The sequence below is a fragment of the Mobula hypostoma genome, chromosome 6, assembly GCF_963921235.1.
Source record: "Mobula hypostoma chromosome 6, sMobHyp1.1, whole genome shotgun sequence".
NCBI classification, from domain to species: domain Eukaryota; kingdom Metazoa; phylum Chordata; class Chondrichthyes; order Myliobatiformes; family Myliobatidae; genus Mobula; species Mobula hypostoma.
Genome location: NC_086102.1, coordinates 172,293,442 through 172,308,714, shown reverse-complemented (window position 1 = coordinate 172,308,714; position 15,273 = coordinate 172,293,442). Strand labels below are relative to the sequence as shown.

General features: G+C 39.9%; 1 protein-coding gene across 4 annotated transcripts in view; it reads right to left on the bottom strand.

The window, feature by feature from the left end:
- The window catches only part of kcnj3a (potassium inwardly rectifying channel subfamily J member 3a), a 201,386-nt gene that overhangs the window by 31,735 nt on the left and 154,378 nt on the right, over window positions 1-15,273 (bottom strand). The gene's annotated exons all lie outside the window — the stretch shown is intronic.

Below are 15,273 nucleotides of genomic sequence, written 5' to 3'. Positions count from 1 at the left end.
TGATGCAATTAGTTTTTAATGCATTTATAGTAATAAAGTATTTGGTTCCTGCTATAAATCCGTCCTAACTGAGGAGGGATATGGAAAGGTTTATATGTTTAAATGTAAAACTTTGAGGGAAAAATACACATTTAAGTTTTTAACAAATCTAGTTGAATGAAAGAAAGAAAAAAACTCACAATTGTTTAAGACTTTCAGATAATGGGCATAGTTATAAGTGGGTGATACTTTTTGAATCGGTCATTGTGGGCACATCTTAAAATTCAGAATTTCATCTTAAGTTCATAGTCCACATCAATGCTTGTCTCCAACTGGAGGTGTATATTGAATCACTCTTACATGACCTTTCCTAATGTTCTCTAGAAATAATGATGTATTTTCTTAATCATTGTAATATAGGCCATGCTAAATTGGTCACACAGTAAAGCATCCCACATTCTAGTAATCCACTGCATGAAAAATTATTGATCTCCATTATTCTAATGATGATACTGAGTCTATGACCCTTTATCAATATGTGTATTTGTAGAGATAATTTTTCACCACTTGCCATTAAAAGGACTTAATTGCTCCTATATCAATAATAGCTCCTTGAAAAGGCCACAGTCTCTAAAACCAGATTCAAAACAATAAAATTTCAATCTCTTTAATATTTTGGCAAATCTTCATGGTGTCATCCTTCTGAAAGGGGATAGCTAAACGTGTGCAGAACAGCAACAGCCTATCCACTAGTTGCAAGTTCATTATTGTTTCTATGAGGGCAAAAATATTGATTAAAACAACAGAAGAAAAGAAATTAGAATAAATGAATGAGTATATTAAAAACTTCAAGAGCTCACACTTTCACGCACCGAGATATAAAGAATAGCAAAGATAAACCTTGGGCAGAGGCAGAAGCAATGAAAATGATAATGAGTCATTGTATTAAACTAATACTTCACAGCAGTCTGAATTTAATATGAAAGGTACAAAAAACTGTGGAAATATTTGGCAATTAGGGACTAATAAAATGATAAAATTAAGGTAAATCAATATCAGTAAGGAAAATACAGGAAACTGAAAGTATTTGATACTAGAGTAGAGAAAGTCCTCGAGAAATTAAGGAGGCTAAAAGTCAACCAGTCTATGAGGTGAATGGCTTGCAGCTAAAGATGCTCAAGTTGATGTGTGTGATATAGCCCAGTGGAATGAAAAATAGCAAATATAAAAGTAAATGTACTATCATTTGAGCAAAGTTACAAGAAGAGGGAACAGCAGACACTATATTTTTGCATTAGTTGTAGCTATAACAGCATGCTAATATTTTATGGTTCATAAACCTAGATTTCTAAATTTCTTTGTACTGCAGCATTTTTGTGTTCCTAATCCATTTAAACAATAAATGGCTTTTTCATTCTTTCTTCCAAAATGTCTCATTTTCCTGTATGGTATTCCAACTGTCAACTCTTGCCCACTCACTCAGCCTAACTAAGTGTCTTCACAGGCTTTTTGTGTCTTCTAAACAATTTGCTAACCACTAATCTCTGTATCACCAGCAAGTATAGTCATAGTGCATTTGGCCCTTTCACATGGGTTGTTCATATGTGACCTCCAGAACTAGATGCAATATTCACATAGAGACTTAACCAATGTTGTATACATTTCTAGCATTATCCTTGCACATATATTTTATACTTCATCTAATAAAAGAAAGCATCTCAATTGGTTTGTAATCATTTTATTGATGTGTCCTACTCTCCACAAAGACCTGTACCTTGTTGTATCACCCCTTAGGATGTCAGTCAGGTGGATGGAAATCTTTCAATTCTCCATCCTTAATAGCTGTACTCACAAAGAGAATTAAAGAGCACGACAACACAGAATCAGGCTTTCCAGCCCATCTAGTCCACATGGCCTGGTTTTCAGCCTGAACTTGGACCAGAGCTTTCCATGCCTCACTTTTCTTTGTGCCTATCCAAACTCCTCTGAATTGTTACAACTAAACCTGTATCCACCACTTCCATTGCCAGCTCATTCCACACCCATACCAGCTTCTGACTGAAGAAGATACCCCTCTGATTTCCCCTTAAATATTTCACTTTTCATCCTAAACCTATGACCTCTAGTTCTAGTCTCACCCATACTGAAGAGAAGAGGCCTGCATGCCTTCAGCCTATCTATACCCTTCATAATTTTTAATATCTCTATAAGATCTCCCCTCATGTTCCTGCACTCCAGATAATCAAGCCCTAACCTATTCAAACTTCCCCTGTAAATCAAAGGTCCTGGCAGCATGTGAATACATTTTCTCTGCACTCTTTTACGCTTATTGATATCTTTTCTGCAGATAGATGACCAGAACTGAACGCAATACTCCATTGATGACCTCACCAACATCTCATACGACTACAACACAGCATCCCAAGTTTTGTACTCAATGTCCTGATTAAGAAGACCAATATGACAAAAGCTCTTGTAATGACCCAATTCACCTGTGTTGCCACTTTCAAGGAATTATCATTCTATCTTCCTCGGTTGCTTTGTTCTACTGCACATCTGAGTGCCCTACCATTTTCTGTGTAAATCTTACCCTGGTTCATCCTCCCAAAGTGCAACATCTCACACTTGTCAGCATTAAGTTCCATCTGCCATTTTTCAGCCCTTTTTCCCAGATCATTTTGCAAGCTTTGATAGCCCTCCTCACTGACTACACCTCCAATCTTGGTGCCGTCTGCAAATTTACTCATCCAATTAACCACATTTTCTAAATCATTAATAACAACAATGAAGGCAGCAGAATCCCTGTGGCACACCACTAGTTACAGAGCTCCAATCAGAGAAGGACAGTCATCTATTTCCAATGTCTCGCTTCAGCTGCTAAGCCACCATTGAATCCAATCTACTACTTAATCCTGAATAGCAAGCAATTTAACTCTCTAGACCTGTCTCTATGCAGGACTTTGTCCAAAGCCTTACTAAAATCAATGTAGGCAATGTTCAACGATTTCCATTCATCAACCTTATTGCTAACCGTCTTAAAGCACTCTATACCAGGTGTTCCAGACCTGTTTTATGCCACGGGCCCCTACCATTAACCCAGGGGTCCTTGACCCCCAGTTTAGGAATCCCTGCTCCATAAGATTGGGCTGCCTCACCAAAACAAGTGATTGCTCGCAATGATAGAAGCCCACTAAAATGTCCTGAAAGGCCCCACTCTCTATTTAAATTTTGCACTGTGGGCTGGCAATGACTGAAGCCCACCCAAGGGATTTCATAGAGGGATACAAAATTTTGAGAAGCATAAATAGGGTAAATACAAGCAAGCTTTTTCCTCTGAAGCTGGCTGAGATTACAACTAGTGGTCAGGGGTTAAGGGTGAGGAGTGAAATGTTTAAGAGGAATATGAGGGGGCATGTCTTCACTCAAAAGATGGTGAGAGTGTGGAACAAGCTGACAGTGGAAGTGATGGATGCAGGTTTGATTTCAACTTTTCAGCGAAATTTGAATCAGTACATGGATGGAGGGGTGTAAAGGGCGATGGTCCAGGTACAGGGCAATTGAACTGGACAGAATAATACTTCCGTGTTTTCTAGATGGGCCAAAGGGCCTGTTTCTGTGTTGTACTTCTCCATGACTCTGTTGTCTCAAAGTGACGGGGTTGGTGGAGAGGTAATGAAGTGAAGCACTGACACTCAGCAAAATTACATGCAAGATGAAAAAGTGAATATAATTTTTTTTGCTTAAATCACCCACACAAATATGCAAAGAGCCTGTAATAACTATATCACACTAAATTGATGACAGGCAATGTATAAAGAGTCTGTAAACAAATACTCTTTCTTCATTAAGATACGCCAAGGGCAGGAGTTTAAGTCGCACTTCAAGACAATAGATCCATTAAGTCACAGAATCATATCCTGGCAGATCTTAACTCAAATAAGATTATTGACTTTTCTGCTATGCTCGCCATTGAGATTGCACTACACTTACTATGTACTTTGTGGAAGTCAATATTATATCCAGAACCTCACAAACAATGTGCCCAATCTTCTAATTCTTTAAACAATGGAAGTAAAGTATGTAGAAAAGACGCAATGAATAAAACGTGGAAGGAAACTAATTTAATTAGGAATGGAGAAGAAGCTAAATTAAGAATGAAATTACAAGGATCAAAAAATGACTGGAGAATAAATCAAAGTGGAAAAAATGCAAATAGATCAGCTGAAAGCTAGTTATACATGGGAAATATTCATTCTCGAAAGGTTAATGAATGAATTACAGACAACGTGTATAAAACAAACAAACATCTTTCCCTTCTTAAGTATTGAACTAATTATTCATTATATTTACTGACCTTGAAGTGAAATTACCCAATAAAATGACATTACCTAAGAAAAGGGATTAATCTCAATCAATCAATTAAAGAAAACCAGAGATGAAGCAAGTTATATTTCAGATATGGAGTGCTTCGGGGCCATATTTACAAGTCACCTTTTTCTTCCCTAGCATACTACTCTTGTCACTCCACTCTTTAAAAAGTAGGGGCGGGGGGAGAGGAAGCAACGAGACAGGAAATTGTAGGTGACTTAGCCTTATTTCAGTGTTGGCAAAATGTTACTGTCCATTATTAAAAATGAGGTTTGGAGCATTTGGAGGCATACGATAAATAGGTTGAAGTCAACATGGTTTCCTCAAAGGGAAATCTTGCCAGGCAAATGACAAGCAGGATAGACAATGGAGAGTCAGTTATGTTGTTTATTTAGATTTTCAAAAAGTCTTTGACAAGATGATGCACATGAGGTTGTTAAACAAGATAACAGCCCGTAGTATTACAAAAAAGATAACAGCATGGACAGAAGACTGGCTGATTGCACCTGTACCCGCTGGAGTTTAGAAGAATTGTGGGTGGTTAGGGGGAGGGGAGAATCTCATTGAAATTTACCAAATAGATAGAGTGGATGTGGAGAAAATGTTTCCAGTATAGGGAGCCTAGGAATACAGGGATGTTCCTTTAGAACAGAGATGAGGAGGAATTTGTTTAACCGGAGAGTGATGAGTCTGTGGAATTCATTGCCACAGGAGGCTGTGGAGGCAAAGTCACTGGGTATACTTAAGGCAGAAGTTGATAGATTCTTGATTACTCAGGGTATGAAGGGATATGGGGAGAAGACAGATTGGGGCTGAGAGGGAAAATAGATCAGCCACAATGAAATGGCTGTGGAGGCCAAGTCATTGGACACACATATATATTGTGGAGAGAAAGCAGAAGAATGCAGTTGAGAGAAAAATAAATCACCATGATTGAATGGTGGAGCAGACTCGATGGACTGAATGGCCATTCTGCTCCTATGTCTTAGGATCTTACACTACTTATCATTTTGAAAGAAATGTGCTTTGTGATCTACTGGTCTGTACCTCACATTATTCATTTACTGTATTTCAAAGTTATTTTCAAAAACAATTCTATCTGGTTTCATTTCTGAATGTCAAAACAGATTCCCATTCAGAAAATGACAGATGCCTGATACTTTCAAAATCGTACGTGTCAAGAGCAGAACAAAAATCATCATACAGCCAAAACTTAAACATCTTTTGAATAATATACCACTGCCAGTGTGAGATTCAAAAGTTAAATTTATTCCTTTATGGACTAACAAGTTCAAATGCCATGCAAAGACCATAATTTACACAAAATGAAAGATATGTACAGAATACTAAATACCTCATTGTGTTTATGCTGATCAGTAAAGAGCTCCATCTAATTCCACTTCCTAGAACTAGATCAGTTGCCCTTCATGTTGGGGTTCTTTTAGTACACATCCAAGTACACGTTAAATGTCATGAGAGTTTCTGCCTTTCTCACTCTTACAATCTGAGTTCTAGAACCATATCTTTTCTTCTATTCCTTCCAATCCTCTTACCAATGACACTAAATTAAAGTACAATGGTGTTTTACTTTTTTGTAAAAGAAATAAAAGTTATTTTTGTTTACCCGCTCTTAGCCCTTCAATTTAATTCAGCTCAGTTAATTTTTCCTTCAGCATCCTTCTTTCCAAAGAGAACATTTACAATTTCTGCTAAGTCCCTACAAAGGACTGTGAGAACAGCTGTGTGGATCATGGGGGGTCTCCCTACCATCCAGTGGGGACATTCATTAGGAGCGCTGTGTACGCAGGGCCCTTAGTATTATTAAGGATTCCACCAATCCATCCAAAATTCTCTTTGACTTTCTACCATCAGACAGGCGACTACATAAAAACAAGAACGGTTAGGATGAGAAACAGTTTCTCATCCTAACAGCCCCAGGCCATTAGGCTTCTGAACTCTCTGCTGCATGCATCATGTTCAAAATGTCAGTGGTTAATCAGTTCTAGACCTTACAATATTTAATATTAATGCACTTTAGTTTGTTATTTTTGTGTGATTCATAAGTAGATTTTATCCTTACCTTCATAAGTTATCGTGTGTTATGTGTACTACTGTGCTTTACACCCAGGTTCAGAGAACGTTGTCTCGCTTCTTACACAGTTATATATGTTATACACTCGTACATAGTTAAATGACAATAAACTTTGACTTGACCCACAGTCCCAACTCTGTCACCATCATTGTTAATCTCCTCTGATCTCTCTTCACTTCAGTTACATTTTTTTCTGTGATGCAGTGATCTGAACAGAACAAGGTACTAAGCTAGTGTCAAACTAGTGTGTACAATTACAGCATAAACTCCCTTCTCTTACATTCTGTCACTGCTAATGAGTAAGGACAGAATTGCCTAAGCTTTTTGACTACCTCATTAACTTACCAATGTTTTTTCAGGGATTACTTGACACATACTGTATGGTCCAATATTCCTCAAAATGTCTGACTCTTATCAAGTCGTCAAGTCAAGTCACTTTTCATTGGCATTTCGACCATAACTGCTGGTACAGTTACACAGTAAAAACGAGACAACATTTTTCAGGACCATGGTGCTACATGAAACAGTACAAAAACTACACTGAACTATGTAAAACAACACAAAAACTACACTAGACTACAGATCTACCCGGGTCTGCATAAACTACACAGAACAGTGCAGGCATTACAATAAATAATAAACAAGACAATAGACAGTGGAGGGCATTAGGTTGGTAGTCCAATGGCTTGGGGGAAAAACTGTTACATAAATAAACAGCTGAATTCGTTGCCTGCACTTCTCCATACAGCTGTCCGTGCACCTTTAAACTGATAGAGCACTCCAGCACAGCACTTTTAGCCCATCCAACTCATGCTAAACTGTTACTCTGCCTGATCCCATTGACTAGAACCTGGACCATAGATCTCCATACACCTCCCGTTCATGTACTGATCCAAAACTTCTCTTAAATGTTGAAATCAAACCCACATTCATTACTTACTTTGGCAGCTCTTTCCACACTGACAATACCCTCTGAGTGAAGAATCCCCCTAGATTCCCCCTAAATGCTTTATCTTTCGACCTACGACCTCTACTCACACTTTTCTGTCAGATGCATATTATAATTGTAAATTTTCTGTCTAATTGATTAGACCATCTATATCTCCCTGCGATTTAAAATTTTTCTGTTGTTAACCCCATAGCCAAATTCTGTATCATCTGCAAACTTACCCAATATTTCTAATTAACTAATTAATATACACCACAAAAAAGTAAAGGAACAAGTACTGAGCACTGTGAAGTCTCAGTGGTAACCTCCTTCATAAGTCATCTGCATCATTAATTACCCACTCAGAATAGCTCTGGCAGGAATGATACTTAGCATGAAAATCTAATAATTTCGGAATCTCCAGTAAGTTCCATGAGCAACCCTATGGCAGGAATGTCCTTTCACTAGCTTTAATGAAGTTAATAGCAATTCGTGGTAACTAAAATTAACATCATATCCCAATAGTGCTTCAAATTATTGGCTTTTTAAAAAGATTAACAAAGCTAGCTGTTATTACTCCACTGCCTTTCAGGAAACAGCTCAAATTCAACTTCAAAGTACATTTATTATCAAAGTATGCATTAATTATACACCTTGAAATTTGTCAGCTTACAGGCAGCCACAAAGCAAAAGGCCCAAATAACCCAATTTAAAAAAAAGATTACAAACCACTGCGCAGAGAAAGAGAGAGCGGAAAACAAACACAGATCATACAAACAATAGAAGTGAGGCAAGTGCAACTCAAACCAGACTGAGTTTGAGATCTGCTCCTCGAGCGGCTGGAGCAGGCCCAAAGCCTCAATCCCCAGTTCATTACACCAGTGAGGCAGAAACGCACAGCAGTCGGATCAATTTACAGCCTCAGCACCATGGAGAAAGGAATAAACATTCGCGGGAGAGTGTGCGAAATTATCCCGACCCTTGCCTCCGTACGCAACAAGCCGCAAGTTTATCGACTTTATTCCGTAGACTGCCTGCATTCAAATATAACACCACGATCCTATGGTGGGAGCGGTTAAGACCAGAGGGCACAGTCTCAGAATAGAGGGATCTCCTTTTAGAAAGAAGATGAGGAGAAACTTTTGTAGCCAGAGAGTGGTGAATCTGTGGAAATTGTTGCCATAAGCAGCTGTGGAGGCCAAGTCTTTATGTTTATTTAAGGAAGAGGTTCATAGCTGCCTGGTTGGTCAGGGCATGAAGGGATATGGGGGTAATACAGGAGATGGGGGCTGAGAGGAAACAGACTTAATGGGCCAAGTGGCCTAATTTTGCTCCTATATCTTATGGTCTTATGATTTACTAGTAATCTGTTACATATCTTCAGTAGTGCAATCTTTCAAGATTCAAGATTCAAAAAACTTTATTGTCATTCTAACCGTACATCAGCTGTGCAGGACAGAATGAGATAGCGTTTCTCAGGAGCAGTGCAATCATAACATAACAAACGCAACACTAAATAATAAACATAACAATAAATAGTAAAACACAACAGCCACGTGTCAGGTAAAATCAGTTATAAGTGTCCAGTGCAAGTTAAAAGTGTCCAAATTAGAGTCAGGTGGAGCAGCTATTTAGCAGTCTGACTGCCTGTGGGAGGAAGCTGTTTAGTAGCCTTGTGGTTTTAGTTTTGATGCTCCTGTAACGTTTGCCTGATGGCAGAAGAACAAACAGTTCATGGAGAGGGTGTGAGGGGTCTTTAACGATGTACCGTGTCTTCTGGAGGCATCCACTCTGAAAGAGGTCTTGGACAGAAGGTAAGGAGACCCCAATAACCTTCTCTGCTCCCCTAACCACCCTCTGCAAGGCTTTTTTGTCGACAGCACTGCAGCTGGAGTACCAGGTTGTGATGCTAAAGGTCAGCACACTCTCAACCACGCCTCTGTAGAATGTAGTTAAGATGTTAGTGGGGAGTGATGCTTGTTTAAGCTTCCTCAGAAAGTGCAATCTCTGCTGGGCCCGTTTCACAATCCCAGTGGTGTTCCTGGTCCAGGTGAGATTGTCCGAGATCTGCACCCCAAGGAACTTGATGTTTTCCACTCTCTCCACTGTGGAGCCGCTGATGCTGAGGGGTGTGTGCTCAGGCTGAGACCGTCTAAAATCGACGATCATCTCCTTGGTTTTGGTGACATTAAGCATCAAGTTGTTATCACTGCACCAGCTCTCTAGGTGTTTGACATCCTCCCTGTACATGGTTTCATCATTTTTGCTGATGAGCCCCACCACTGTGGTATCATCTGCAAATTTAATGATCAGGTTCTCCTTGAATCTGGCTGCACAGTCATGTGTTAGCAGTGTAAACAGCAATGGGCTAAGCACACAGCCTTGTGGGGATCCAGTGCTCAGTGTGATGGAGTCAGAGATGTTCCTGCCAACACGGACTGACTGTGGTCTCTCTGTCAAGAAATCCAGAATCCAGCAACACATGGCAGTGCTAAGGCCAAGCAGCGACAGTTTCTCCACTAGTCTCTGTGGGATGGTGGTATTGAACGCTGAACTGAAATCAATATACAGGATGCCGGCATAAGTGTCTTAAACTGGAACCAAATTTAAACCTTATAAACATGAAATTATAAACATTGGAGTATGGATCAGTACTTGGGAGATATGATGTGGTGGCTATTACAGAGACTTGGATGGCTCAGGGACAGGAATGGTTACTTCAAGTGCTGGGTTTTAGATGTTTCAGAAAGGACAGGGAGGGAGGCAAGAGAGTTAGGGGCCTGGCACTTTTGATCAGAGGTACTGTCACGGCTGCAGGAAAGGTGGACGCCATGGAGGGATTGTCTACGAAGTCTCTGTGAGTGGAGGATAGGAACAAGAAGGGGTCAATTAATTTACTGGGTGTTTTTTATAGGCCGCCCAATAGTAACAGGGATATCTAGGAGCAGATAGGGAAACAGATCCTGGAAAGGTATAATAATAACAGAGTTGTCGTGATGGGAGATTTTAATTTCCCAAATACTGATTGGCATCTCCCTAGAGCAAGGGGTTTAGATGGGGTGGAGTTTGTTAGGTGTGTTCAGGAAGGTTTCTTGACGCAATATGTAGATAAGCCTACTAGAGGAGAAACAGTACTTGATTTGGTATTGGGAAATGAACCTGGTCAGGTGGGAGAGCATTTTGGAGATAGTGATCAAAATTCTATCTCCTTTACAATACTTTTGGAGAGAGATAGGAACAGACAAGTTAGAAAAGTGTTTATTTGGAGTAAGGGGAATTATGAGGCCATCATTAAGGAAATTGGAGACTTAAATTGGAAACAGATGTTCTCAGGGAAAAGTGCGGAAGAAATGTGGCAAATATTCAGGGGATATTTGTGTGGAGTTCTGCATAGGTACGTTCCAATGAGACAGGGAAGTTATGGTAGCGTACAGGAACTGTGGTGTACAAAGGCTGTAATAAATCTAGTCAAGAAGAAAAGAAAAGCTTACAAAAAGTTCAGAGAGGTAGGTAATGTTAGGGATCTAGAAGATTATAAGGCTAATAGGAAGGAGCTTAAGAAGGAAATTAGGAGAGCCAGATGGGGCCATGAGAAGGCCTTGGCGGGCAGGATTAAGGAAAACCCCAAGGCATTCTTCAAGAATGTGAAGAGCAAGAGGATAAGACATGAAAAAATAGGACCTATCAAGTGTGACAGTGGGAAAGTATGTGGAGGAGATCCTGAGAGGCAGGATTTATGAACATTTGGAGAGGTATAATATGATTAGGAGTAGTCAGCATGGCTTTGTCAAGGGCAGATCATGCCTCACGAACCTGATTGAATTTTTTGAGGATGTGACTAAACACATTGATGAAGGAAGAGCAGTAGATATAGTGTATATGGATTTCAGCAAGGCGTTTGATAAGGTACCCCATGCAAGGCTTATTGAGAAAGTAAGGAGGCATGGGATCCAAGGGGACATTGCTTTGTCGATCCAGAACTGGCTTGCCCACAGAAGGCAAAGAGTGGTTGTAGACAGGTCATATTCTGCATGGAGGTTGGTCACCAGTGGAGTGCCTCAGGGATCTGTTCTGGGACCCTTACTCTTCGTGATTTTTATAAGTGACCTGGATGAGGAAGTGGAGGGATGCGTTAGTAAGTTTGCTGATGAACAAAGGTTGGAGGTGTTGTGGATAGTGTGGAGGTCTGTCAGAGGTTACAGCAGGACATTGATAGGATGTAAAACTGGGCTGAGAAGTCACAGATGGAGTTCAACCCAGATAAGTGTGAAGTGGTTCATTTTGGTAGGTCAAATATGATGGCAGAATGTAGTATTAATGGTAAGACTCTTGCAGTGTAGAGGATCTGAGGGATCTTTGGGTCCGAGTACATATGACACTCAAAGCAGCTGCACAGGTTGACTCTGTAGTTAAGAAGGCGTATGGTGTATTGGCCTTCATCAATCATGGAATTGAATTTAGGAGACAAGAGGTAATGTTGTAGCTATATCGGACCCTGGTCAGACCACACGGAATACTGTGCTCAGTTCTGGTCGCCTCACTACAGGAAGGATATGGAAGCCATAGAAAGGGTGCAGAGGAGATTTACAAGGATGTTGCCTGGATTGGGGGGCATGCCTTATGAGAATAGGTTGAGTGAACTCGGCCTTTTCTCCTTGGAGCGACGGAGGATGAGAGGTAAACTGATAGAGGTGTACAAGATGATGACAGGCATTGACCGTTTGGATAGTCAGAAACTTTTTCCCAGGGCTGAAATGGTTGCCACAAGAGGACACAGGTTTAAGGTGCTGGGGAGTAGGTACAGAGGAGATGTCAGGGGTAAGTTTTTATTCAGAGAGTGGTGACAGTGTGGAATGGGCTGCCGGCAACGGTGGTGGAGGTGGATATGACAGGGTCTTTTAAGAGACTTTTAGATAGGTACTTGGTGCTTAGTAAAATAGAGGGCTATGGGTAACCCTAGTAATTTCTAAGGTAGGGGCATGTTCGGCACAACTCTGTGGGCAGAAGGGCCTGTGTTGTGCTGTAGGTTTTCTATGTTTCTATGAGATTCTGCAGATGCTGGAAATCTTGAATAACACACACAAAATGCTGGGGGAACACGTTAAGTCAGGCAGCATCTATGAAGGGGAATAAACAGTCCAGGTCTCAGACAGAACACTTCATCAGATCAAGATTTCCAGCATCTACTGATTTAAATATCATCCATCTTTCTGGTTCAGCTAAATAACACCAAGACAAATGTTCAAAAGAGAAAAGACCAATAGAAAACAACACACACAAAATGCTGGAGGAATTCAGCAGGTCAGGCAGCATCTGTGGAATGAATGTTTCGAGCCGAGGCCCTTCTTCAGGACTGATCATACTTTAAAAGACAGTAAATGGATGTGGATTATTTAGGGATGAACTGAAGATACAAGAAGTATTACAGAAGTTCAAAGTTCAAAGTAAATTTTATTGTCAAAATAGGTATACGTCACCATATACAATCCTGAGATGCATTTTCCTGTGGGTATAATCAGCAAATCTATAGAATAGTAACTATAACAGGATCAAGGGAAGATCAAACAAAGTGCAGAAGACAACAAACTGTGTAAATACAAATATAAATAAATAGCAATATATAACTAGAACAGGAGTTAATGAGATAAATAATCCTTAAAGTGAGAACACTGGTTGTGGGAACATTTCAATGATGGGGCAAGTGAGTGTAGTTATCCCCTTTGTTCAAGAGCCTGATAATTGAGGGGTAGTAACTGTTCTTAAACCTGGTGGTGCGAGTCCTGAGGCATCTGTACCTTTTTGCAATGGCAGCAGTGAGAACAGAGCATGAACTAGGTGATGTGGATACTGATTTCCTACAACAGCGTTTCCTCATCAAGCTTTTTTTTTGAAATACCTTTTCCTTTTTCTAAACATATCCCTCAACACACACACACACACACACAAACAGTTTTAGTAACTTTTGAGTGAAAGTCTAAAATATTCTGCAATTGTCAATATTGCAGAGTAGATCTATAATGAAGTCATGAAATCCGAAGTTGTAGAGATTCTATCCCATTAACGGTTCTGCCCATTTTTCAACCAGTGTCCACCAGCTGTCAAGCCTTTACTGCAGGCTCTACTTATCTGATTACCATTCGGATATCTTAAATGCCTTGTGGCTGAAGCTAACGCAATAGCCACAAGTTCCTCATAATTTCTTGAGCTCTAATAAGAATGTAGGCAATTCTTGACACTTGCTAAGATGCTTGTCACTGAATGTGAAGGCTCCAGCTAATTGGTATTGTGAACTAACTATTGTCCTCAACCTTATCAATTCCCACATGAAGAATACAGTAGTCAGCTAGTCATGAGCTTATTTAACCTGCTTTCCCTTGAGAAAAATCTTTGAAATACCTCAGATTTTAACTCTTCATATGCTGGAGTTAAAGAATATGCTGAAAAATTACATTGTGACAACAGCATATTTTTACCAACTGTTTGTAGAAAGATTGTTTTCAGTGTTAATATCAGATACATCCAATTATTCTACAATTGCCTCAGTAAAGCCATCGTCTTCTATCTTAAGGGAACCAAAAGAGTGAATTCTAAAAGACGGCTTCCTGACACTTTGGGAGTTTAGAATTAGATGGCATAATCTTCGGATAAATATTGCCATGTTCAAAGTTCAATGTAAAATTATTATCAAAGTACATATATTTCACCATATATAACCCTGAGATTCATTTTCTTCTGGGCATAGTCAGTAAATCCAAGAGCCCAAATAGAATCATTGAAAGATCACAACAGGACAGACAAGCAACCCATATTCAAAAGTCAACAAATTGTGCAAATACAAAAGGAAAATAAATAAATAGACAGATAGATAGATAAATAAGCAAGCAAGCAATAAGTATGGTGGAGGCCTAATCTTTACGTATGTTTAAGGCAGAGACTGATAGATTCTTCATTGATCAGGGCATGAAGGGATATGGGGAGAAGGTAAGAGATTGGGGATGAAAGGAAAAATGGATCAGCCATGATGAAATGATGGATCAGACTCGAAGGGCAAACAGCCTGATTTTGCTCCTATATCTTATGTTCTTATATTGAGAACATGAGATGAAAGAGTCCTTGAAAGTGAGTCCATAGATTGTGGGAACATCTCAGTGATACAGCATGTAAGGTTGAATGAATTTTCCCCACAGATTCAAGAGCCTAATGGCTGAGGCATAATAACAGTTCCTGAACCTGGCAGTTTGGGTCCTGAGGCTCTTGTACAATCTTCCTGATGGTAACAGCAAGAAGAGAGCATGACATGGGTGGTGGTGGTCCTTGATGAAGCATGCTGCTTTCCTGCGATGTGCTCAGCGGTGGGGTGGGATTTTCTTGTGCTAACCAGTACAGAAATAGGAGGGCAGAATAAATGACTGTGCAGTTGAAGAGATGGTACAGTAACAATGGCATTAATTATTTATTCAGGGCCATTCTTGGGACAAGAGAAAACTGTAAAACAGGATGGATTACACTCATGACAATCTGAGCAAGGTTGGTGACAGTGGGAGGTTGCTACTGTTCCCAGGGATGCTTTATATTAGCTTGACAAGGTAATGGGAACTGAGAGAATTGTCAGTAATCTTGGGATCTGGACAGCAAAGCAAACACTTCCAGCGGATTTCTCTCGAAGCGAGCTAATCAGAATCTTTTATTGCTAAACTGTTCACAGTGTATCGAACCACAGATCATGAATTCTGATCGATATCCATTCGGACCCCAGAGGAGTATATAAGCCAACATACTGAGGCGACAACACCCTCAACTGCATACAGATGATGGCCTCTCGATTGGAGCCAAAATGTCTGCAAACGTTTTGCCAAGCTCAGCGATCAAACAAACTTCCAAGTCATGGGGGAAATAAATACAAATG